This window comes from Cavia porcellus, unplaced genomic scaffold, assembly GCF_034190915.1.
Source record: "Cavia porcellus strain 051 isolate PalLab524CR breed Dunkin Hartley unplaced genomic scaffold, mCavPor4.1 scaffold_16, whole genome shotgun sequence".
Classification (NCBI taxonomy): Eukaryota; Metazoa; Chordata; class Mammalia; order Rodentia; family Caviidae; genus Cavia; species Cavia porcellus.
In genome coordinates this window covers 44,354,510-44,378,505 of record NW_026947499.1, presented here as the reverse complement: position 1 = coordinate 44,378,505, position 23,996 = coordinate 44,354,510, and the positions used below count along the sequence as shown (strand labels likewise).

The 23,996-nt window shown below is 52.1% G+C and overlaps 2 long non-coding RNA genes across 3 annotated transcripts in view; one reads left to right on the top strand and one right to left on the bottom strand.

Annotated features, from left to right (window-relative positions):
* Window positions 1-10,230, top strand: part of LOC106025243 (uncharacterized) — a 14,931-nt gene extending 4,701 nt beyond the window's left edge. The window contains exons 2-5 of the long non-coding RNA XR_010039854.1: window positions 2,175-2,251; window positions 4,197-5,140; window positions 5,258-5,793; window positions 8,698-10,230. This is a non-coding gene — a long non-coding RNA (uncharacterized LOC106025243). The remainder of the gene's footprint in view (window positions 1-2,174; window positions 2,252-4,196; window positions 5,141-5,257; window positions 5,794-8,697) is intronic.
* Window positions 282-23,996, bottom strand: part of LOC106025369 (uncharacterized) — a 30,157-nt gene continuing 6,442 nt past the window's right edge. The window contains exon 2 of one of the 2 annotated variants that reach the window (XR_010039855.1): window positions 282-23,996. This is a non-coding gene — a long non-coding RNA (uncharacterized LOC106025369). The other variant, XR_010039856.1, reaches the window with a different exon arrangement.

The following is a 23,996-nucleotide window of genomic DNA, read 5'->3' as shown; positions in this document are numbered from 1 at the left end:
GCCTTAATGCTGTCTTTTGTATAGACTGAACATCCCATGAGTGAAAAGAGCCTAACACAGTGCCTGGGACACAGAAAGTATTTAATAGACAGAAGGCAGGCACAGGCTGTTCAGGATCTCCAGGCTCCTTGGGCTCCAGGGAATAGATGCTCTGGACAGTGATGCTCTTGTATGGTCACCGTGGCAAGAGCTTGGTGTTTAAGACCTCGACATGAACTCAGACATAGATATCATCACACTCCTGGGTGTGTGTCCCAGAGAAATGAGATTTGAAGTCCATGTAGAAGTCAGTGGCAGGTTTATTCTTAGCAGCCCAAACTGGAAATAGTCTCAACGCCCCTCCATGAACGGTACTGCAAAGCACGGTCTGTCCATAATAAGCACCTCTGAGCGACTCCATTCCTCTAATCTCAAATGACATTACAGAAATGAGGACCAGCAGAGGGGTCTGCAAGGGGGTTGGGGATGTTGGGGGGGGCAGAGAGATGTGATTGCAGGGGGGGGGTCTTTGGGAGAGCAGGCAGTTCTGGTCTTCACTGTGCTGGTTACATGTGATAGAATGATGCAGGATGCTGCACGCATGCGCTGTCGAGCTCTGCTCCCGGTTCTGATGCTGCAGTCAGCGGCGTTTGACATCACAGAGATGGAAGATGTGACAGAGATGGCGTTTAGCGGAAGGTACACAGAACCGCTCTCCTTGTCACAATGATTTTAGAGCTCTAACTGTTAGGAAATGATCTAGGTATGAAGTGGATCTGCGCTGGAATCCGCCACCCGGACGGGAAAAGGCCAGCGAGGTGACCAAAGGCCACTGCCACCCAGCGGAGCGCTGGGGTGCGGGAGGCACCAGCCAATCTTCTCTCCGGTGCATTTTTGAAATTTTCTCTGGATAAAGATGCGAAACTTTCAAAGCTGACGAACATGAGCAAACTCACATCCGCCAGACCCAGCGAGCACCCAGCTGACTCACAAGCTGCTCCAAGTCCAGGAATTCTCCTGGCCGCGAAGTGTGCACGCGTGTGTGTTCCCGGGGAAACGCCACTTGGACTCTGGGAATCCAGCCGCCTCTGGCCATTCTGCAGAGTGGGGCAAAAGGGGGGCTAGGACTGCTTGGGGGGCCTGGAAACAGGAGGGTCCTTTGGAGGGGCAGGGTCCCCAAGAGGTGGGGTCCGCTGCACTGTGCCGGGGGCTGGGGAAGGAGCTGGCTTCCAGGCTAGGAGAGCTGGGGAACGGGTGATTCACCTTTATCTGACCCCCTCCTTGGCACGACGTCAGGATTTGAAAATAATGTCTTGACTGTGGAAAAAGTCAGGAAATTGTGCAGGGCTTTGGTGTTCTCAACACCGCGGGACAAGGACGCAGGAGCGGCTGAGCAGTCAGACCTGGGCTGGGGCCTCCCTGCCCCTCAGCTCCTCCCTGTGCCTGCTCCAATTACACCTCTCCTCATAAAACCCAGTTGCTTTGACTTTCCGCAGACGCGTCCCCACAGGGTGCTGAGTCACTAAGAAGTCTGGTGGAGGGGTCATGACTAAGGGGAGTCCGGCAGCCCACCCACACACAGGCCCAGGAAGGAAGGCTCGCAGCAAGGGGTGCCCCAGGGTGGGGTGGGAGCCTTCAGTTACTGCTGATTATGGTCCCACCCAGTCCAGACCCAACGGGGTTCCTGCAGGTGAGAGGTCATCGGAAGGGGAGGCTGTGATGGGGCGGGGTGGGGGATGCCCCTAGAAAGGAGACAGCCACACAGAGCCAGCGTGAGACCAGCCGGCTGGAGGCAGGTGAGCACCCTCTGCCTGGGCTCAAGGCTCATCAGCTCAGAGATGTGCTCTGATGTCACAAGCCCAGTTTGTCCCCTTCAAGTCCCCAGGGTCCATCCTAGTGCCACCACTTTCTGTCCTGTCTAACATGGCTCCTTATTACTCCCAGCAGAAGCTACAAACTGCAGGGACCAGACTGGAGCCCAAGAACTCAAGAGGGCCAGTGGGACACAGTAGGGAGTGGTGGGGACCACAGGGAAAGGGCGGCCACTGCTCCACTCGGCACTTGTCCTGGGGGATGAGGGTCCAGGGCTGCCAGAATTTTCCACAGTCTGTTCTTCAGGCAAGTTGGAAAGTGAGATGTTTTTGTTTTTGTTGTTTTCCATCCCCTCAAAAAATGTTTTGTTCTGTTTTTTTCAGATAAGTTCTTAATATATAGCCCAGGCTGGCCTAAAGCTTATGATCCTGCCTCAGCTTCCTGAGAGCTAGAATTACAGGTGTGTACCACCATGTCCTGCTTTCAATCTTGATTTTTTTTTTATCAGTACCAGGGATCGAACTCATGACCACACACTTGCAAGGCAGGCGCTTATGCCACTGAGCTAAATCCCCAGCCTCCAATCTTGATTTTTCTTAAACATTATAATTCAAAAAGAAAAAAGAGAGGGGGAAAAGAGAGAGACACAGAGAGAGAAGAAATTCCCTGCTGAATAAACCATGAGAACTTTGTCTGCCTTTGCTTCAGATGGATGAAACAGAGCCTGGAAGCCAGCCTCTGGCCACCTCTCCAATCCCCCACCCACGTCCTCTGCTCTCTGGTAATCTCCCTGGACAGAGTCAGTGGTTTACAGCTTTATCCAGTACTCCTTCCCTGGAGCCTTCCTTTATTGAAAAGCATCCCTGAGCTCTCAGGATTAAGGATTAAGTTTCAAATCCCAGCAGGCTCACTGTGAGGTGGCCCCTGCCAACTCAGTTGAGTGACCATCTACCTCACTTCAATCTGTAACTGTCATATTTATACATGGTTCTAGTATGTGCTAAGCCCTTTCTTGCCTCAGGACCTTTGCATGTGCCATTCCTTCTACCTGGACTGCTTTCTCTGTAGGCCTTCCACGATTCAAAGTTGGCAGGGGTCAATAGAAGATACCAAACTTTTAATAGAATGGCTTCATCAGTGTCAGTCCAACCCAATCCAGCTGGATTAAGGGCTGTGTCCTAGCTTAGGGCCTTTGTCTCAAGACTGGCCTCCCTGCCCAATCCACCATCCCACTTAACAGGTAGAATTAACTTCTGGGGAACCTGCAGAAATCCACATCGTAAGAGCACAGTGGAAAGCAAGCTCTAATGTGCCTTATTTCATTTCCTGCTGGAATCCACAGCTTTCTAAAATCATCCAAAGGTGTTTCTTACCCTCCAGCTCTGCCCACAAGACTCGAGTTCCACAAAGTGTGGGCTCCCTGCCTCCTTCCCTGTGGTTCTCAGTGTCATTAAATAAGCGGAAGTGCCATTAGGGAGGCATTCAGAATCCAGAAACAGTCACACATGAAAGAAAGGCTCTTGCCAGGTGTGGTGGTGCACACCTGTAATCCCAGTACCCGGGGAGGTTGAGGCAGGAGGAGCACAAGTTAAAGCCCAGCCAGGGGAGCTTAGTGATTTAGCAAGATCCAGTCTCAAAATAAAAATCGAAAAAGGGGCTGGGGGTGTAGCTCAGTGCAAAAGCACGGAAAAAAAAAAAGTAGGAAATCCGTGAAACGTGTCTCTGCTGGCTATGCAGCCCAGGCCTGTGTGATTTTATTCTGGGTGTCCTGTGCCAGCCCCCAGGCCAGCTGAGACACTCATTCTTACCCAGCATTAGCTCATGTTGGCTGTGGTGGACTTCGTACCACCACGGAGGACCCCAGGTGAGCTCTCTGCAGAGGCAGAAGTTTCAGGGTGGGCCCTGCAGCCACTGGGTAGACAGAACCCTGTTTAACAATCAGAACAGGTGGAGGAGACAGAGCACTGTCCGCGTTCTTAGAAAAGGAGCCCAAGGTGCAGTGAGGCTGAGGGGCTCAGGCTCAGAGTCACGTGACTGGGCTGGGATTCAGGCATTACCCTTGGCACCACAGGGTGCAGGGCACAGGCCGTGGTGCCCATCTGCGCCCCCCACCCCAGCTCTCAGGAACTGGTGGGTGGAAGGAGGAGGACAGGGGAGCAGCTTCACCCAGCCCGCTTGGCTCCCGAGGTGGGTTGCTGGAATGTTCTGGCTCTGTCCTTGTCCCTGAGGGGTACACACACAGGCAGCAGATCAACAGAATTTACTATGTGGACAGGTGTGTTCGAAGAGGACAGCTTCTGAGCAATAGGATCTTCACTCCAGACAGGGAGGAGCTGCCCTCTGGGTTGGACTCCAAACACAGAAGGCCCTAAGACACCATGCCTTTTCCTCTTCTTTACTTTCAGAGATAAGGAAGGCGGGGAGACACTCGCTAAAGAAATCAAGACAAGGCCAGGACAGCAGACAGTTGGGCAGCCCACACACTCTTGGCTAACCCCAGCCTCATTGCATCTGGGAAGCAACAGCAGCTCAATAGACTTTGAGTCATTTGTGGGGTCTGCATCATGGGCCCTTTCATACCCCAGGACCTTTGCACAGGCTGTCCCTCTTCCTGAAACACCTTCCCTGCTCTCCCTAGACGAACTTTGTAGAATTTGCTTGTGTAACACTCTCTAACCTTCTGTGCACTTTCTTCCCTAGCAGGATAAGCCTCTGGGTGGGAGGTGAATCTATCATGTCTCTAAAGCTAGATCCTTTAGCTGCATATCTTTCTGTGCCCCTTGGCCACACTCCTCATACCTAAAAGGGAGGGAGGAGTCTAGGATGCTCCCAGGATGGAAGGCCCATACACTGTGCAGAGCCCAGGGGTGGCCCAGTAGGCTCCCACATACCCAGCAGGCTGCCTTTTGGGCCACAACGACCGCATGGAACAGGTCCCCGGGAGCCTCTGCTCTCTGCCCTTGCCTCCTCCTGGCTCTTCCTGGAGACTTGTTCCCTAAGAGGCATCTGGGCCCTCCGGAGGGTGACTCATTTGACCCAGAGCTTTCTGTCCCATTTCTTGGGCTCCTGGACACCCTGTCCCACCATCCTGCATTGGTACAGGCCAGTGTAGGGAAGGAGCTGAGGCTGGCGGAGACGCCCTTCTGTCTCCCCCCAATCCCTCGTCCTCTGCAGACAGCTCAGGGCTCTCTCCACCCATCCAAAGCCTGATCCATGGGACACTGAGAAGGACGAATGAACGGCTGCTGGAAGCTGGGAGAGACAGAGTCACCAGCACAGCAGGCCCCGCCCAGGTGTACCTCCATCATGTTGTCTGCACAAGGCCTCAGAGAGCGGTGGTGCAGAGGTGGTAAGTAGTGCTGGGCTCCCAGCTCAGGCCTCCTGAGCCCTGGGCTGCCTTAGAGGCACAGGGTGTGTGTGCGTGGTGGGGTGTATATAAAACAGCTCCCAGTCCCTCGTCCCACAGGGTCCTGCCAGGAAGATGAAGGAACGTGTCACGTGTGAGCAAGGCAGAGGCCCACGTGAACAGGAGCGGGGAAGGACTGATGCAGACCTGGCCCTGAGGCTTCACTAGCTCTCACCGGCAGTCTGCTCCATGGTGGCCAGTGCCCAGAGTTCACTGCCTGGGCAAGAAGGGCTCCAGGCCCCTGACCCACTGGCAGCTGCAGAAATGGGCCCCCTGAGGCCCAGGAGCTGCTGGCCAGCTGGGTGTGGCGTGGCATGGGGCCTGGCTCACGGTCACCCTGACCTCCGAGGCAGGCCAGTGGGGAGTCATTCTTTCCAGCCCATCAGCTGGGCTTGGCTGCCGTGGCGGCCAGGAGGCCCAGGGTGGAGGACACTGTGGCTTCCAGCTGCTTCCACGGAGGCTGTGTTTGCCAGACTTCATCACCGGTTCCCTGGAAGCCGGTGCATCCCCACATGCTGTCTCCACGGTCACTTACAATAGACTGCGTCAGAGGGATGGGCAGTGCTCACCGAAGATGGAAACTTTGGCGCTACCTGGTGAGATCACTCTGAGGGATTGCTTAAACTTTTTTCCTCCCACATTTTCTATGGTGAATAAAAAAACTATAAAAGAAAAACAAACAACAATAACAGTTTACAGCCAGACCTAGTGGTGCACACCTGTAATCTCAGCATTCTGGGAGGCAAAGGCAGGTGGGTACCAAGTTCAGGCTCAGCTGGGGCAACTTAGACTTAGCAAGATCTTGTCTCAAAAATTTAAAAAGGGCTGGAGCTGCAGCTCAGTGCAAAAGCCTGGGATTCAATCCCCAATTCTGCCAAACAAAATAAAAAACACAATGCAAGAAAACAAAGCAAAACAAACTCCCACCTTGCCTTGTAAGCCATCATGGATTTCACCAGGAAGACAAGTGTCCTGTCTCCCTCCTGAGCCCCCAGACTCAAGATGCCCCCTTTCCAGACCTAAAGAAAGGGGGGCCATCGCACACATTCCTTTGACACTGCATGCAGAAGTTCCAGGGATGGGGTTACAAAGCTGAGCGTGGAGTTGTCCCTAGCACCAGGAGGTTGAGAGATACCAAACTAACAGGTACTGCTCGAGTCACTCTGTGATAAAGGCAGGTGCTTCAGAGTGGCTTCTCAGTCAGCAGCACTCCCTCTGACCAGGGCCAACACTGCGGGATGGGTCACAGCCCATTTTGCAGAAGGGGAAACCGAGGCACAGACCAATAACCACAGCACCCAGCAAGCAGAAAGCAGGGTGGGGAGTTGAACCAAGGCTTCTGACTGAGTTGCACTGGGAGGCGCTCTGGGAAGAGGCCACATCTCTGTCATCTAAAGGCTCTTTACAGTTATTCTCAGTCTCCAGTGGCAAGCTCCAGAGGTAGTGTCAGGTCTCTTGCTTAGGCACCAGGAGACCCCTTTTGCAATGGCATTTCCTCTGGCACGGGTCACACAGTCACAGAGCCTAGGCCAAGCAGGAAGAGTGGAGTGCGCTGCAGCTGTGGTGGACAGACACGCACCCTTCTGCTGGCGTCCACACTGGGGAACACAGCACCGGGACCTTTGTCCCAGCTGCTCTTCATGCTGGCTGCCAGGCAGGGCACAGGCAGTGGAGGAGGGATGCCGGGAGCCAGGCACAAATGCAAAGGCTACCCTGAAGCCCTAGACGAGACCCAGGGCCGCGGTTGGGCTTCGAGGCTCTGAGGGAGACAGCCCGGGTCTGTTGGTCCCTTGGTAGGGGCCTTGGTATCAGATCAGCAGTGTCACAGGGCTTGTGTTCAGGTGGCCCCGAAATGCAGGATGGTAGTGGTGCTGGCAATTCAAATGCCAGCTGGGAAGCCCTTCCTTTAACTGAGCAGGTATGAAAGAACAGTAAGGGGTTTTGAGAGAAAGAAAAAGATCACATTCACATAACTTTTATTACAGTACATTATTTTGTGTTCCAATTACTATTAGTTTTCACTAGTTTTTTTTTATTATGCCTAATTCAAACAGTTAAATTTTATCCTACGTGTGTGCAAAGGAAACCACTGTACATAGATCGAGTTCAGTACTCTCAGAGGGTTTGCAGGTATCCACTGGGCCTTGGGAGGAAACCTCTATGGGCGGGGGTGCTCTTAAAATTAGTGGTGATGGCTACACAGCTCTGTAAATTCACAAAAGTCCTTAGGACTGAGCACTTTAAAGGAGTGCACTGAATGATAGGCAAAGTGCCTTTCATGCCATAAAGCTGTTTTAAAAGGCTCCTAGTGGGGCCCAGGGAGGTGGCTGACACGCAGCTCCCTGGCAGAGCTGTCTCCCTCTGCGGCAGGGCAGCCGCTGTCCTCTCCCCCAGGCTCTCAGCTGAGGACACCTCCCCTGGGAGGCCACAGGGAAGGGGTGCTGCCTGCCCTCTGGGTAATCAGCTCACCCTGAGGCCGTGAGAGCCTCCCGGGCTGTGGTGGCTGATCTGCCCGATAGACTGGGGGGCAGGGACCCAGGTCGGGGCCAGCTGAGGCGAGGGGCACGGTGGGGAGGGCCTGCGAGTCTGTGCCCTCCTGCGCCTCTGCCCCTCGGGTGGGGAAGGACTTCTCGTCCGCTCGAGCCAGAGGCAGAGTGGGCCAGCTGTCACCCTGCTGCCCGGCTCAGGACGGGCCCTGCTGTGTGGACTGCGGTCACAGGCACCGGCCCTGGAGTCAGGTTGCTTGGTCTAAAGCCCAGCTCCCCGCGGCAGGCAGCACTGTGGTCTGCTGTGGGGCTGTTAGACAGCCAGCAGCTTTCTCACTGGGAACACAGCCGCCTGACAGCTTTCCTCTCCTCCTCCTTTCCCCTTCCTTCCCTCCATCTTTCTTTTTCTTCCTCTCCCCCTCCCCTCCCTTCCCTGTACTTCCTTTCTTCCTTCCCTGCCTCCCTTCTTTCATTTTATTTACTTACGGTTTTTAAACCAGGGAACCCAGCAGGGAAGATGGTCTGGCAAACTAAAATCAGGCCCTCAAGCAAGGCCATAAGCCATAGGGGAGACCCTCAATAATTAAAGAAAAGGTGGGGTGTGCCTCAGTAGTGGGGTGCTTTCTAGCCCTGCTTTGATCCCTGTGATCAAAAAAAGAAAAAAAAATCAACCTTAGAGTTACCTGGGACTCAGCGAGCACTCCCAGGGATGTGACTAAGAGAACTAAAACCTACAGCCCTGTGTGCAGCATCGTAGCCACGTTATTCATAGCGCCCCCCAGTGGAAACACCCCAAATACCAGCTGCGGGTAACCAGGCAAACCAGTGGTGGGCTATGCATGCGGTGGAATATTACTCTGTCTTCAAAGGAATGAAACACTCATTCACGGTGTAGCAAGGGTGAAGCTTGAAAATATGTGATAGGAAAAAAGCCAGATATGAAAGGTCATGTACTATATGATTGCATTTCTATGGAGAAAAACCCTGGTCACGGGTCTTACTCTGTTCTTACAGACGAGCAAACTGAAGTGTGAGAGAAGAGCTGTCCCTGCAGTCCCTCGTGTAAAAGGCACGTGGGTGTGGGATGCAACTTGGGGAGAAGACAGCTGGGGAGACACCCTGGACCTCACCTCCATCCTTCTAGGAGCTCACGTCCTTCATGTTTGCCAGGACAAAGGGGCACAAGGGAAATGGGTGGGCATCCCCGTAACTGTATGGAGACATCCCCCCATTTTGTAGAGGACAGAGGCTCTGCGCAGGGAAGGGGCTGGCCTAGCAGAAGCCACAGAGCAAAGGACCCTACAGGCTGGTTGGAAATGAGTCTGTGTGACTCCAGAGGATGTGGAGGGGAAATAGCCACCCAGAAAGGGATTCATGGGCCGAGCACAGTGGCGCAGGCCTGAAATCCCAGCACTCTGAGAGGCTGAGGAGGAGGTTTGCAAGTTTCAGCCCAGCCTGGACAATTTAGCAATCTATCAAGACTCTGCTTCAAAAAAATTTACGAGTCTGGGGATATAACTGTCATGCTGAGGGACAGCAGGACAGTGGGACAGGAGGCTATACCTTCACAGGCAGGTATAGCCCTCTTCACTGACTCTTGGGCAAGTGCTGTACCACTGAGCTACAGTCCCAGCCCCTGGAGGGATCTTTTCAAAAATGCCAATGTAAGGGCTGGGGATTTAACTCAGCAGCATAAGCGCCTGCCTGGCAAGTGCAAGGTTGTGACTTCAATCCCCAGTACCAAAAAAAAAAAAAAAAAAAAAAAAAAGCCAATGTGTGGTTCGGCTCCCAGAGGTTCTGCTTGACTTGGACTGCTACCAAGGTGGACACGGGCCTGTTTTCAAGCTCCCAGGTGACTCTCCCGTGCAGCCAGGACTGAGATCAGCACCTTCAGTGACTCATAGGAATGACAGTTGTTTCCTGCCGACTGGGGAGGAGACAATGGTGGGTGCAGGAACCTGTACCTCACTTAATTGAGGCAAAGGCTGCCCGAGGTGTGGGTCACCACACATGGCATGGACCAGGTGATCATCAAATAAACAGATGAAGGAAATAAACAATGAAGGAAAAAAAAAGGGAGAACAGGACAGGAGTGGAGAGGACAGTGCTTACCAACGGGCAAGGCCACAAGGGCAGGGCTGGACCAAGGACAGCATGGGAAGCACTGAGGTAGACTACAGCACAGGAGGTGGCCCTGGGAGAGGGTAGGAGGTGGGGCAGGAGGTGGAAGCAAGTTGTAGAGTGTCAGCTGTCCCCTGTGACCCTGTGGTGGCAGGGAGCTGAGCTGCCTTGGCTTGCATGGAGAGAGGAGTGTACCCTTGTGCCTTGAACTGGGAAGATCCACGTGTGAAATCTGGAGGATGACTTTGACGGGATGCATATGGTCCTGAGCCCTATAAAGTGGAAGAATCCTGAACTGAACTCTGCCAAGTTGGACCCCAGCTGTGCTTCTCACAGGAGTGATGGCTGAGAATTTGCTAAATCAGTGTTCACGGTGGCTTTGTACAATGTAGCTGCCATAGTCAACATGAATCAACTCTCTGTATATGTGTGAGTCATTTCCTATTCCTATTATGTGGATGAGAAGACAGATTTCCTGTCTGAGGTCACAGTCAGTTGATCTTCAACACTGGATTTGAACCCAGGTCTGTGGGGAACAATTCTACCATCCCCCAGACACTAGGCTTGGGGAACATTTGGTGGTAGCATTGCTATGTGATGGCTTTACCAAGCAACCTGCCTCGACCCCCCCAGTTTCCTCAGCCTTGCTTCTGGCTGTTGGAGTGTGAGGATGAGAAGCCTGTCTGTCTGCTGGAGAACCCGGCCGGAAGGAAGTCTGAGGCTGGGCAGCCGCCAAGGCGCTAGTTCAGAGGGTGCCCAAGATCAGCGGAGACGCAGTGGTGTGAACCTCACTGCTTACGCTGGCTGTGACCTCAAGCAAGTCAGTCTTAGGATGATCCCTGTTAACTCACTTGTAAAGGTGACGGTCACTCCTCGCTCCGCTCCCAGAGGCTGAGGCAGTGCTTCCTGCATTTTAGAGGTTGAGCCTGCACAGATGCTCCCTGGAGCTGCCCTGTAACCTCCGGGAGAGCTGTGTGCCCATCCCCACCTGTTCTACGGGGGAGGAAGCTGGGGCTCAGCGCTGGGTGCTCACAGCCAGCTGGGACCCCATGGAGCCCTTCCCATAGCCCTCGGCCTCTCTGAGACTCTCATGGGAACCGGGGCTCAGGAGGACACGAAGGGGTACCTCGCTTCCTGGACGATAAACAGGGAGACCAGAGTGGGTCCTAGTCTGTCATAAGGTTCCCTCTAACCCACCCCACACACACACTGGTTTTTTTTTTTTTTTTTTTAGTACTGTGGATTGAACCCAGGGCCTCTGCACTGAACTACATCCCTGCTCTATTAATTTTTCATTTGAGACAGGGTGTTGCTAAATTGCTAAGTTGCCCAGGGTAGGTTTCCACTTGCAGTTCCTCCTATGGTGGCCTCCCGGTGTGCCAGTTTCTAACTAAGGTGAAGAGAGAGACATAGGGGTGGGTACGACCTGGTGAGTTCCCTCGGCCTGGCGAGTTCCCACTGCATCTCCTATGGCACCCAGGCACTAGGCTGGATGTCACTGCCCTACGAGGTCCCAGTCCAATGTGCCCATGAGCACCCATGTGGAAGGAGCACTTGAGAGGCGACTTGAACCCTGTGTATTAACACTAGTGCATTAGAGCATCTTCTACTGACAGCTTCAGCCCACCACCTGTCATCTGCATCCCTCACGCCCTACAGTGAACGAGGGACCATGGTGTGGGCAAAGGCATTTTTTAGAACTGGGGCAGAAAGTTAAAACTCCCAGGCCAAATCTGGTTTGTAAATAAAGTTTTTATAAGAACACAGTCCAGCATGGCTGCTTTTCTCCAGTGGAGAGTCTATAGACCACAAAACATGAAATATTTACTATAATCCCAGCTACTCCAAGGCTGAGGCAGGAGGATCTTAAGTTTGAGACCCTGTCTTAAAAATAAAAGGGCTGGGATGTAGCTCAGAGAAAAGGCTGTGGGATTCAATCCCCAGGACTGTTAAAAACAAAACAAAAATCAAAACCTTACCACCTTCCTGGAGAAAGGCATGGCAATGCCTGTCTTAGAAGATCAATTCTCTGCTTCGGTGCCTCCAGTACCTAGCAGGGTGCCCAGCCCAGATCAGCTGTCTGTGGGGCAGAGTTGCTTATATCACTTTCTAATTCTGTTGACACAAGCTGTCTGCCAGCAGTCATTCAAACCCCATCTCCTGAGCAAGTGAGAAAGTACGCAGTCCAGTTCATATCCTGCACAGGACAACAGGACCCAGTAGCCTGCCTGGGCAGCCCTTGATCCCCTCTGAGTCTTCCTGTCCCCATTTAGCTGACCCCTGCCCTGTCATTCTTGGCCTGGGGCTGCCCAGCAAGCCTGGCCAGGCCTGTGAATCATCAGGCTGATTCACTTTCCAGCTAAAAATACAGATGGTCTCAGGCTGGTGGGCTGGCTTTGATGGTCATCGGCACTCTTTCTTGGCTCTTTCTGGCAGTTTGGAGCTCCCTGTGGGCAAGGACGGAGTTTCTCCTACTCTGGGCCCTGGGTCCTGTCTGCAGTCTAGAGCCAGGAAGGAATCCGGGAGGAGGAGCAGATGCAGGTGCAGATTCTGTTGTTACTCCCCCGGCTGTGTGATCCTGGGCAAATCGCTCAACTTCTCTGCGCCTTAGGTTTCTCCACCATGCGGTGGGGATGGCAGGTGTCACCCTGCAGGGTGGTTGCCGGGGTGAAATGAACAACAGCAGACCCTTCCCTCATAACTGGGGCATCCCTGAGGGCACTGCTAATAATTAGTGCCCTTTTGCTACCAGCTTATAAGGAAGGGGCGTGTTCTACTCACCGTCTCTTGGCTGGGATTTTTCTACCAGTAAAAGCATCTAAAATCATCCAAGGAAATCAGGAACCTGAGCTGAGGCCACCAAGTCACGGATCCTGGTGCCAGGCGCTAGGGAAGCTCAGGTTACAGAAAACAAGCGGAAACCACAGCCCAGGCTGAGCAAGCAACAGGGAAACACACCCTGGGCCTGCAACACAGGTTGGTCTGAGCCGGGCCTCTGTCCAGCTGGGGCATCGGGTCCCTCAGAATTCTCTAAGTTCTGCTTCTGAGAGGACAGGGGCCAGGGGCCCTGAGCTTCTAGCTGGAGCAACTTCGGTGGACTCCTGGCTCTCCACTGGGTGCTGTGTGCCCTGAGGTCTTTGCCTCACCTCTCTGTACCTCAGTGGCCACATCAGTGACATACAGCACCATGGAAGGCTTAGCACCAAGTCTGGCATCTCAGAAGCCCTCAGTACATCAGAAAAGTAGAGACATGACATGCAGGGTTTGGGAGGGAAGGCAGGGCCAGTAATGCCCTCCTTGGTCATGTATTCATTCAATAGGAATTTATGGATAACCACTCTGTGCCAGATGGGGTTACAGTGGGAAGAAGTCAGATGTAGCCCAGCCCCAAAGAAAATGAAAAAGCAGGCAATAGATAAGGTAATAATCCTATGAGGGGAAAACCAGGGTGCATGCTGGGTATTCCAGTGTATGGCTGTAGTCCTGGCACTCTAGGAGCCTGAGGCGGGGAACTGCAAGTTTGAACCCAGCCTGGGCAATTTATCAACTTAGTGAGATCCAATCTCAAAAAAATGAAAAGGGTAGAGGGTGCAGCTCAATGCAAAAGGACCTGGGTTCAATCCCCAATGCCAGATGAAAAAGAAAAGGACAGAACAAGGTGCTTGGACAGAGTGACCAGGTGGGTGTCCATTCCTGGGGAGGGGGACTAGGGAAGGACTTGGAGTCAGTCTGAGCAGAAGTATCAAGTGTGAATGGTGACAGGGGCAGAAGAACTGGATTGAGGTGTCTCAGGATCAGAGACCCTCACTGCTGAGGTCTAAGCCAACAGGGAGCCGGGGATGGGAAGCCCTGGGGGTGATGAGGGCTTCAAGCCACTCTAGGCGCCCAGAGGCCGCAGACTGACAATGGGCCGGGCTGGTGGGCACATTTATCCTGTAGCTGAGGAAATGAGATGCAGAGAGAACGGATCTACACATCCAAGAAGGGTCTGCTGAGCCTAAATATGTCACGGGATGTGACAAGTGGGAAAGACAGGGTGGGGAGGAGTAAGATCTGACCCTTGTCCTACAGCTGTCCACACCCCAGAGCAGGTCTATGAACTGCCACTCTACCCAGTCCCAGGGGTGCCGGTTCCCCAAATCCCTAGCAGCCAGCTCAGTGTCTGAGGCTGTTCACTACCTGCCTATCCAAGCCTGCCCTTGGGGACAAGCAGTTCACTCAGATGCTTTTGTTGGTGGTGGTGGTGGAACTGGGAATCAAACTCACGACTGCACGATTGCAAGGCAGGCACTTATGCCTCTGAGCTAAATCCCCGGCCCAAGTTCACGCAGATGTTACATGTTCATTCTCTTATTTTCAGGAGAGCCGCTCAGGGACGAATGATGCTTTTTGGACAAAGAGACAGATGGACAGTCAGAGGACGCCTCTGGCACTCACCCTTCCCCACCAGAGATGACAGAGGTGAGAAGACCCCTCCAGCAGGAGCCTGACCCACTCCAGCTCTCCTGACAGCCTGGGTCCTACCTCACACACATCTGAGCACCCATCTCCCCAAGATGATGTCAGCTTTGCTGGTGGGAGGGGTCCCAGAGAAAGGCATGTGTGTGGCAGGAGGGGGAGGGGAGGGAGGCAGGTGACAAGAATCTGGGCCGCCTGCTTCCTGACACCTCCAAGAACTGGGCAGTAGCCGGTAGCAGGCAGATGGCTGGGATGAGTGGGCCCTGGTGGAAACTTCTCCACCCAAGATTCCAGTGTGGGCAGACACCTCTGGAAACCTCGCCCTCCTTTTACAAAACGTGTGTGTGAATCCTGCCACCATCCCTCCCTCAACCATGGTCTAAGTGCAGGGGCCGCAAAGTGGCTGGGGCAGGTGGCCAACCGTCCCCACTTGCTCAGGACTAAGGTGTTTCCTGGGGCATGGGAATTCCAGTGTTAAAACAAACAGTCCTGGGTGAGCCAGGGCTTTTCATCAACCTAGCAGTTGGCCACTTGGTAGGATATGAGTATCTGCCTGGTAAGTTCAAGGTCATTTTGATTCCTGGATTTTCTCAACTCACATACTGTCTTCCATGAACTTCTCAAATTCCACTAGAGCAACACTTCCTGCTCAGTCATGCTGGGGAAAAAGCAAAACCAACAAGGAAAAGCAAAAGCTTTACACAGCCCCCTTCCTTAAAGCATGCCAAGGCATGCATCCACCCTCCCACGCTAAACTTGCTTCCTGGTAAGCAACCCTGGACATTGGCCTTTACTAATTTTTTTTCTTGAGGTGCTGGGGATGGAACCCAGGGCTTCCTTCATGCGAGGCAAATGCTGTACTGCTGAGCTGCAGGCCCAGTTCTTGTGTGCTATTTAACCTCTCCAAGCCTGGCTAAATGAGAGGCTCAAGTGAGCACAGTTCAGCTCTAACATCATACCTGGCATTCAGGAAATGCCACCTCTTTTCTTCAGAGTTCAAAGGCCACTTCCTGGAGCACAGAAGAGGCTCCACTAACAGCTCCTCCTTAATTATGTAGGGTGCCTTCCATGGGTGTGATTGTTTATTCATGCTTGAGTCCAGCACATATTTTCCACATATTGGGTCCCGCAGTACTGGTCCTGGAGGACCCCACCATTCAAGCTGCCCTTCCATCCCACTCCCCAGCCCAGGTGCTACTGCAGCAAAGCCAGCAAAGCTCAACCTGGACTGTGGAGTCCCAGGCCTCACCTGAGGGTGCTGACTCTGCCCTGGGCCCAGAGGAGGTAGAGCCTCAATCCAAATGGTCCCTGGGTCACCCAGACCTGGACCAGTCCAGCTGTTCCTTCCTCTCCCCAGGGAGACATACTCCTGGACCTCCGAAGGCAGAAGCTCTGACAGGATCTGCAGCAGGCTCCACCAGAGGCAGGGGGGTCCAGGTGTTCCACTCTGGGGAAGAGGAAGGGCACAGAGGGAGAGGAATTATCTCCACCCTGACCAGCCAGGCTGAGGCTGAGAACTGACATGGAGGGCTTGAATCAGAGTCTCTTGGGGGAGCCCAAACGCCCTTTCGAGACTTGATTGCTGCATTCTCCAAATGGCTGGCAACCGTATTTGCATTCTCCTTAAGCACAGCCTGGCCCAGAGTCACATTTCAGCTGCTTTGGGAGGTAGCCACCAACACGATCCCCACTTTGTAGGAGAGAGGTTCAAATTCGGGGATGTTCCATAAGCTAGGACACAGTGAGCCTGTTGTTGGCTGCTACCGCTGCTAAATCAACGTCAACAACAGTTAGGGTAGCTGACATTTCAGGAAGCCACTTTATACACAGGATGGTCAGTTAAGATTCACGATGCCCCGAGGAAGGCAAAGCGATTTTCTCCATCTTACAGAGCAAAAGGCTAAAGTTCAGAGAGAATCAGTGACTCGCCTGAAACAAATTAATAAGCAGATAGCAGAGCCACCATGCAACAGATACCTACTATACTCACACCAATAATGCAGGACTGGTTTCCTAGTGCCACTGTACCAAGTTACCAAAAACTTAGTGATTTAAAATAACATAAAAATACTCACAGTTCTGAGGTCAAAAACTGACAGTCAAGGTGTCCAGGGCTACATTCCTCCTGGAGGCTCCAAGGGAGCCATGGTTCCCTGGTCTTTTCCTAACTCTGGAGGCTGCCACACAGCATTGCTCGTGTGGTAGCTGCTCCTCGTGTGCAGGGCATGAAGCCCCAGTCTGTGCTTCCACTTCCACATCTTCTTCCCTGTGCCTCCTGGTGTAAGAATCCCTGTGATCACATCAATGGGCCCACCTGAGTGACACCCTTGGCCTCCAGGTCATTAATGCAATCACACCTGCAAAGCCCCTTTTCCACATAAAGGAATGTGCAGGTTCTGGGGATTAGGACCCGGGCTGCTTTCCTGGGCCTTTATACCACTCGCCCTGATAGCTAATAGTCACTGAGCTCTTACTAAGTGCCAAGCATGTGCTGAGCGAGCTGCACACAGCACTTGATGGCAGCACATTTCTCGCTGGAACTCACATGCACAGGAATCACCTAGGTGGCTTCTTATAGTGTGAGTTTGGGCTTGAATGTCAGGATGTGTATTAGAAACACACATCCAGGTGACACCGACAGAAACCACATTTGGAACCCCATGACACTACAATCAGGATGGAAAAACTTTTTCTGCAAAGAGGCTGAATACAAACTTTATCAGCTTTTCAGGCCTTATAAAGAGTCACCAGCAACTCTGCCAATATATTGCAAAAGTAATCACAGATAATACATGAACCAGTAGGCGTGGCTCTTACATAAATGCTTATTCAGAACACTGAAATTTGTGTCTCGTGTAGTTTGCATGTGTCATGAAATTCTGTTATTCTTTGGGCTACTTGGACTTCTTTCATCTATTTAAAAATACAGATCCGGAACTGGAAGTGCAGATCAGTGGTAGAATACTTACCTGCCATTCATGTGGCTCTGCACTGAAAGACAGAGAGAGAGAGAGATCATTTCACGGTCTGTGCAAAACCAGGCAGTAAACCAGATCTGGCAGGTGAGCCCCAGTCTGCAGAGCCCCATTCTAGAACATCAATTCCACAAGTGCATATAAATTTGTCTGGCTGTGCTCCTTCTAGTGTCCTCTTGCATCTAGAATGGGATCTAGAACCTACTAGTTGCTCAAAAATATGATTGCTGAATGAAAGCAAACAATCTGTAATTCTCACAACTGCAGTTCTCACTGAGGAAGCATAGTTATGGACTCAGTTTTTCAGAGGGGGAGCTGATGAGAGTGATTTCTCTGCATTTATTGATGGAAAAACAAGCACAGAGGCTTGTTTCTGTACAACTTGGCCTCTTGAAGAAAAACTCTGGTTCTCCTGAGCCCCTCCCCAGAAGACGGCCCTGCCCCAAGACCAACCTCCAGAGCTATCTTCCTTCCTGGCTGCTGCCATCCTGTCGGGGGTCTTGCAAGTTGGCCAGCTCTGCAACCAAGCCTCATGGAGCTCTTCCAAGGCGATAACAGGCTGCAGTAAATTCTCAGCACCTTTGTTGGTTGGGGATGGCAAACACCGGCCATAGCCCACCAGAGCAACCAGGCACCAGCTCCACCAGACTGGGTGGGGGGTGAGGATGCTGTCGGCGGCTGCTATGAGCACTCGATCCACAGGTCAGGGCCTGGCGAGTGAATTCCCTTCAGGGGCCAGGCTGGTAACATAAATATGTGAAACGGGTGGAGTGGAAACCACAGGCACCAAATCGAGGCCACTGTCATGAGCAGGGCCACCTGTCAGGTTTCTTGGTTCTGAAAAGAACTCTGTGGCCAAGACTACTCATTGGAGAGTACTTTTAGAGAGTGAACTACTCATCTCAGGACCTTTGCTCATGCTATCACTTTGGGCTGAAACGCCTCCCTCCACTCCCTTAGTCAGCACCTTCTCTGACCTCAATCTCAGGGAACCCTTCCCCATCACAGTGCCCTAAACCTCTCTTGTCACACAGCAGGTTCACAGCTGTTTGCTTGTTTGACCAATGCCAGTCTGTCTGTCTACACCTGTATTGGTTTCCCAAGGCTACCAACAAATTACCACAAACTTGTGGCTTAAAATAACACATATTTGTTCTCAGTTATGGAAGGCAGAAGTCCCAAATCAAGGTGTGGGCTGGCTCTCTGAAGAACCCTTCTGGGCCTCTCCCAGCTTCCCATGGCTAGAGCAAACCTGGGCCCACCAGAGGGCCTCTCCATACACATCCAACCCTATACGCTTCCTGAGATGAAAAAGTTGGTAGCAGTCCCAACTGTGGGGGAGGAGGGCAGGCAGCCCTTGTAGGGCACAGGTGGCCACTCACTGCACCTTCCCTTTGATTTAGGGAAATGCTGGATTGTGGCATTTTAAAAACCCCTACTTTGTTGGGCATGGTGGTGCATGCCCATAGTACCTCAGCACTCCAGAGGCTGAGATAGGAAAACAGCCTTGAGTTCAAGACCAGCCTGGACTACATAAGCGAGTTCAGTGCTAGCCTGCACTACATAGTGAGACCCTGCCTCAAAAAAAGCAACAAAAACAAAACAAAACAAAAACCACTGCTTAGTTAGGTGTGAAGCGCACACCTATAATCCCAGCACAGGTCATTCATTTCCTCTTGCCATCCAGGGCCCCTCACACAGTGAGCTCTGAGACCCACTCCAGAAAGGAGCCAGATCACTATGTCCTCACCTGCCTCGATTCCCCCATCTGGGCGAGACAGTTGCCCCCGCCAAGCCCCTGCCTCTTCCTAGTGACACTGAGCTCCTGTTCTGACAGTCTCAGAAAGGAGCAGATTCCTGGCTCATTGCAGTCTGTGACTGCCTGTCAGGGTAACCAGGTAGCCTGTGCAGGCATGGGCCAAGGGAAGGGGCCACCCAGAATGAATCATGTGGCACACTGGGCCCCAACACTGATCAGCTACACCAGTCATCCTGGTGCACGCAGCGGTAGCTCTGGGGATAGAAGGCCACCTCATGAGGTCTGGACAGGTGAGTGCCTAAGGTAGTGCCTCCTGTGGAGGATGCACCTGAAAGAAGCCCATTGTTAGCAAGCAGCAAACTATTATATTTTTGAGCATATCAAACTCAAAATAGAGAATACAATGGCAGAACGTGGTGTTAAGAAAAATAATTACCTATTACATTTCTGTAAATTGGTCATTCTGAAGGCTCATGCTAGATATGTAGCCGACTCCTAGCTGCCTCATAAATACCCCTCTCTTTTATCAGAATAAAAGTATTAGTTGCCTTTTTCTTTCTGAGGCACTGATGATTGAATCCAGGGCCTTTACTCTGAGCTAAATCCCCAGTCCTCCATTTTTCATTTTGATACAGAGTCTAAGTTGCTAAGCTGCTCAGAGTGGCCTCAAACTTGTGATCCTTCTGCCTCAGCCTCCCAGAGTGCGAAGTAGTTGCCTCCTGTACACTCGTATCCCACCCAGAGCCACCCCACACACATTAGTGTACATGTGTCTAGTGGTGGTATCTGCTGTGGGTCCACTGTGTGCTTACGGGTGCTGGGTGTGCAGAGCGGTGGCATGCACTGAGTGACTAGGGGTGATACTCTGAGTGAGTGAGGGGTAGTGTGTATGCTGGAGGTTGGTATGTACTCTGTGTGGCATGCACTCTCTGTGCCTAGGGGAGGTACACTGTGTGCCTGCTGGTGGTGTGTGTGCTAACAGGAGGTATGCAATCTATGTTCTGAAGTGTGGAATGCACATTGTGTGCCTTGGGGTGGCGTGTGTGCTGAGGGCAGGGAAGCACTCTGTGTGACTCTGGGGTTCCGCACTCCCTGTACCATTAGGTGTTATGCACTCTGTGTGCCGGGCAGTGGTATGCACTCTGAGTGCTGAGGGATGAGACGCATTCTGTATCCTTACAGGTGGTGTGTGTGTAGAGGGTATAAACTCTGTGTGCTGAGGGGTAGATTGCATTCAATGCTGAGCGGTGGTGTGTGTGTCTAGGGATGCCATGCACTCTGTGTGCTGAGGGGTGGTATGAACTGTGAGTTAAGGGATGGTATGTATGCTTAGGGTTGGCATGCACATCACGTGCCTACAGGGGCGCTGTGTGAGCTGAGGGTGGTATGCACTCTGAGTCCTTGTGGGCGGTGTGAGCACAGTCTTCATTCCACCCCTCAGCACACAGAGTGCATAAACCCCTAAGCACACACACCACCCCCAAGCACACAGAGTGCATACCAGTCTGTTTTGAGACCTAGCTTTGTAGCACAGGCTGACTTGGACTAGGTGGCCCAGGCTTCCCTCAAACTTTTGCTGGGGTCATCCTCCCTCAGCCTTTTGAGTGCTGGGATCACAGGTATACCTCACCACATCCAGCTTGAATGTTTAAATTTTTAAAAAATGCATTACCGTAAGAGACACAATGCTGTGAGTCTCCATTAGAAGACTTCCTGTCCATTTGAACAGACTTACTCCATCATTCTGGCTACTTTCTGAAGCAGTTCTGGAGGTCCTCTGTCATGAGTGTCTTTGACAGTACAATGAATACTGGTACCACAGGCCACCCAATGGACACGCAAGCTCCTAAAAACAGTATGGTGTGTCCTCACTCACCTCGGACACTGCATCTGGCACTTCTAGATCTCCCCCAAATCAAAATGATCGCGAGAGTTAGACAGTTTGAATTGATGCAGAACACTGAGATTGGCACAACAGCACAACTAAAGACAGAAAGAGAAGACTTCCAACAACTCCTTCAGGAAGCAGCCAGAAAATAGGATTAAGTATGTTTGAAAAGAAGGGGGTGGTTTGAGGGGGCTTAATGGCAGTGTGGCTTTCACAGTAATGCTGCCATGTTTTAAAAAATGAAGCATTCACCTTATGGATTGATCATGGCTTGTATGTTGATAAATTGGAAAACTACTCTGCACCCAGCCGTGTGGCCTACTGATGGTGGTAATTAAAGAGTGACAGCTTCAGATATGTCAAGTAATGTCAAGGCAGGATTGGAATGTGAGGCTCCTTTGTTCCAAAGTACTCAGAAATTCAAGATGACAAGTTGCATGGCTTTAAACGAGTATGGACCCTTTACTTGAAAAGTGGCCCAGAACCTGGATGCAAACTGCTTGTGTCTCAACACAGCCCTTCAGAGGCCTAAGCCTCAGTTTCCCCATCCTCTGACATCAGTAAGGATACCCGAGTGTTGGCTGTGACTATGATGCTTGACAAGGCAGACAAGTTTAGCCATATTCCTGATGCTCTCAGCTTGCGCTGATGGGTGCATTTTGTCTTACAGTAGTAGCTCACGTTTATTGTTCTTATATAGCAACCAAGACATATAGCACGGCCAGGCACCGTTCTCAGTTCTTTACCAGTGCTCATTTATTTTATTCTCCCTAAACCTCTGTGCAGACCCTGTTGTTCTAATATGTACAGATGAGGAAACTGAGGCAGAAGAGAAGTCTCCTGCGAGAGGTTGCATAACCAGTCCATGGAAGAGTCTAGATTTAAACAAAGGATCTGGTGCCTGGAGTGATGCTCTTAACCTGCTGACAGCTCCAGGACACTGTGACCCCAGTCCTGAACTCAGCCATTAGCATGGAATTTTCACCCTAAGAAGGGATTGTTTATCCCTTTGTCCGCTCTTTTGTCTCTTCCCTGATTCCAGTGGGGCCCCTGTGAGGGCAGGGCCTACATCACCCTCCCACTGTGACTCCCGCACCTGGCCCAGTACACAGCACACAGTAGGCCTTCAATAGAATCTGTCCAGCACAAGCAAGCAGGAAGCCAGTGTCCAGCCAGGGCATCTGACCCAGAATCAAGCCACAGTTCTTTAGATTTCAAGCCCATGTGGCTGAAATGTTTGTTTTGGGAGTGTCCCCTCCAGCTCCAGAACTAGGGGTCCTTTCACTGGGCTTGCAGTGGGAGGTATAAAGAGGCGCCCTGGGGCTCAGCTCCCATCCTGGCAGGCTGCAGGGCTGGGGTGGGGCTCTGGCAGCTGGGTCCGCAGCTGTCTGCTGGCTCTGAACCAGCCCCAGCTGGCCAGCAGGGCCCCTCTGCCACCTCCCACCCCATGACACAGCAGAAAGTGAAACACGAGTTGCCCCTGCTGGCAGGGTCTGAGTGCCCACAGGAGCTGACGCCATAGCCCTGCCTGGCTTGCCCGCTGGACAAGTGCCCCTCAAGGCCAAGGGTGCCCCCCACCATGCCCCTCCTATTCCAGGGCCCCGGCACCTGCTGCCCTCTGAGCTGACACCCTGTTCCTGAACTCTCCCTGCTTCCTGGTGAGGCTCCCTAACCCTTTTTAATCTCATTCTGACCTGCTCCAGGGCATTTCCTCTTCCCATTTCACTAAGTAAATTGAGGCGCAAAGCGGTGACCCATCAGGGAACAGCACGGGGCAGTGATCCTAGAATGGAGATAAATCGGATCTCGGAGGGGGTAGGATTAGGGGGGCCTCTGGTGTTGGGACCCAGGTACAGCACCCCATGGAAAACAGGTTTAACACAGCAGAGCCCTGCGTGGGTTTAATTGGCAGCTTATTTCCCTCACCATCAACTAGGAGACACAGAAAACCCTTAAGAGGACCATGAACTCTTTTTTAAAGAGTGCTATGAAATGTTACAAACTGTGGTGTTGATTTCTGTCCCATGCATAGGCCATCTGTACTAAATTTGCTTTGTATTTCTCTTTCAAGAAATGAACTCTTTTTTTTTTAATCACAGGCTTGCAAGGCAGGCACTTATGCCACTGAGCTAAATCCCTGGCCCTTGGATTCTTTTTTACCTACATAAATTGATTTAGAGAAAAAAGGAGTCCTACCCCCACCCTAAATGGAAAACCAACATATTGTCATAAATAGAAATTAGCCATGGAAAGAAATACTTATTTAAGTAATTTTTATCTTCAACCAGGAACCCTTTAAAGTCATAGAACAGATGATAATAAGAGACTTGGGAACCTTCTAGTCCAAACTGTGGGTGTCATGCATGAGGCACTGGAGGCCCAGAGAGGTTGAGTCATACCCTGGGGTCACACAGCAATTCACAGACGGTGGGCTGGATCATAAGCATGGCTGCCTCCAGAAACCCAGGCATCCTGCTGGACTGTGGTTTCCCCTCTTGTCTCAGTTGCCTCTGTGTGTAAGTAAATATCATATTAATTAACGCATTATCACGTGCAAAGCACCTTCTGAGTTGTACATCATTTGAACCCATTATAACACAGGGTACATCGAAGAACACTTTGAAGTTAGAGCAGGGAGTGTTGACCCTCCCTTGGCAGATGAGGAAACCGAGGCAGAAGTGGACATGTCCTGTCTCAGGAGCTGGCAGGTGGACCATGATTGCCAAGGGCCTCCTGCCAAGGTGAAGATCCCAGAGGCCCAGCTGGAAGGACCAGGCCTCACCAAACAGGTATCACTGGTTTCCTCTCCGCTTCCCCACCTCCCCTGTACCCCCAGGAGCAAATGCTGATGTGGCTCCAGCCAGCCTTTTTCCCAGGCCTGAGCTCCAGGGTTGTGCCCCTGGAGGGCAAAAGGCAAGTTTAGTAACCAGCGTACGTGTTTGTAGATGGCATCCTTTAATTTCGGGGTGCCAGGCTGAGCACAGTGAGGACAGATTTGCCAGGGGAACAGAAGGACCAGGAGAGGAATGCTCAGGGACCCCTTGTCCTCCTCTGCCTGTTGCTGAAGGAGCTCAGAGCCGCCGTCTTCCTGGCCCAGGGACCCCGAGGAATA